The sequence below is a fragment of the Vombatus ursinus genome, unplaced genomic scaffold (assembly GCF_900497805.2).
Source record: "Vombatus ursinus unplaced genomic scaffold, bare-nosed wombat genome assembly UNPS02009132.1, whole genome shotgun sequence".
NCBI lineage: Eukaryota > Metazoa > Chordata > Mammalia > Diprotodontia > Vombatidae > Vombatus > Vombatus ursinus.
Window position 1 is genome coordinate 461,426 of NW_020948910.1, and position 2,255 is coordinate 463,680.

The following is a 2,255-nucleotide window of genomic DNA, read 5'->3' on the forward strand; positions in this document are numbered from 1 at the left end:
CTATATATTCAGACCAGTCTCTCCTCTCAGCTCTAGCTCCAGTATTTGAGTATATATAGGCAAATGCTTTTTAAGAGCAAAATAGTGATTTTGCAGACAGTTTATATTACATTGTGGATACATGGCATCAAACAGCCAGTGAAAAATTAAAAATTCGTTTAATCAATTGTTTTTAAATATCCTAGGTATCCATATAAAACATCTGGACGAACTGAATAAATTCTCACTTTTTATGTAGATACTTTAGTACCATATAGATGCTAATACTTTTTTTTTTAAATGAAGTCCAGACTCATGGATAAGGAAGCAAAAAAGTCACCAAATACTGGAGTCTGAGTCTGTTTTCAAACTGTAAGTGAATAGCATATTCTTTTTTTTCTTTTTTTTTTTGTGGCTGTAATTATGACCATTCTTTTATTAGGACTGCTGAAAAAAAATTTTAAACAGCCATTCATGATCAAAATTCTCTGGTTGATGAAACCAATTTAAATAGGATTGTTATGATACATGTAAAAAAAGAAAAGCAATCTCATCACAAGAGAGACACCTCCTTTTTATAATAAATAAGGCAGCAGACAGCCATTACTCATTGGTGGCCTTTTTAAGGTATACTATCAAGTCTGCCCTTTCTCCCTTCTTCTTAATGCCTGCTAAGATCATCTTGAGATGTACTTCTTGGGGTTCTCCCAGTACTCCATCAGCGTATCCTCTCCCCGGAGGGTACCTTTGTTCTTGTTGGCATCTGTGTAGAAGCCAGGACTTTTGGCCAAAGAGGCCGCTCAGGTTGGGCCTCGTCTTGTGCTTGACCCCCTTCTCCACCGTGTGGCACTGAGCACACTTCAGAACAAAGATCTTCTTGCCCTTCTCCACGTCACCCATGGTGAGATCGGCTCGGCCCTCAGCCCCGCGCTCGCCCGCTCCATCGCCACCTCGGTCCAACTAGCGCTTCCTCTGCCCGGAATAGCATATTCTTAGCTCTCAGCTCTAAGTGTCAAAAAATAGTAATTGACTTATTGATGTCATTTTACATATTTAAAGTCCTTGCATATACAAGTCAATATATGTGGCGAAAATATTAGTGATGGAGAAGAATGTTTAACCCTCTGTGTTCTCCTTGATTTTTCCTTGATGTCTATCTAGACTTGATTTCCTCTTGGCTGATCCACTTAAAATGTAAGCAGACTATACTAACCACTCTGCCTGCACATTGTCAAAATTATATATATACATATATATATACACACACACATATATAATTATATATTATATAATATGTTATATAATATTATATGAATATATATATATATTTGCTTGAATCCATTCAATGTTTGTCCAAAAGTCTGCATGCTCTTTATATCTGTACTCCTAAGTATCTGCCATTTGACAGTTTTGCCGCTAGTCAGAGACTGTCACTATAAATTCATATTGCTAATACATTGACAGGCACAGAGCCATGCATAATAAAAGCCTTTCCTTCAATTATCATAATGATTATGATTTGTGAAGACCTTTAGGAATATCTAAGTAAGAATTTGGAACAGAAGACAAAGAATCATCAGGCCTTGCATCAGGCCTTATGCAAGGCATGTGAGATTAAGCTTTTATAACAAATATTTACAGATTGCATTGAGTACAGTGGGACCCATAGTCTGGATGGTCTGACTTTCTTAAAGTAGTCTAAAATTATGATATGACAGCCAAAGTTGCTACGTAACCATAATGTTTTCATTCATTCATATTGAACTTCTGCCTATTAAAAACTCTTAATCACTCAATTGACCGTTTATTATTAATAATAATAGCTATCATATGGCACCTACTATGTGCCAGGCATTTTGCTAAGCACTTTGCAATTATTAACTCATTTTATCCTCACAGCAACCCAGGGAGGAAGGTGCTATTATTATTCCCATCTTACAGATAAGGAAACTGAGGCAAATAGAGGTCAAGTGACTTATCTGTGATCACACAGCTAGTAAGTGTCTGAGACTGGATTTGAACTCAGGGATTCTATAGAATTTCCCTGATACACCAGTCTAGTCATTCTTTAAAAAAAAAAGAAATGCAGTTAATCTGGCCTGATATTTGTGATAAAGCCGTGCTGAATTTTATTAATAATCACTTCCTTCTCAAAGTACTCACATGCCAATCCCTTCTTTAATGAAGTGGTCCACACTTTTGTTAGAAATCAAAGTTTCTAGTCTACTCTTCTTAGATTCCAACTTTTTCTTTTGTGAAAGTTTGGACCATTGTCC

At 36.3% G+C, this 2,255-nt stretch overlaps 1 pseudogene; it reads right to left on the reverse strand.

The window, feature by feature from the left end:
- Nucleotides 1-443: 443 nt before the first annotated feature.
- LOC114034928 lies at nucleotides 444-879 on the reverse strand (annotated as a pseudogene).
- Between the last annotated feature and the right edge of the window lie 1,376 nt (nucleotides 880-2,255).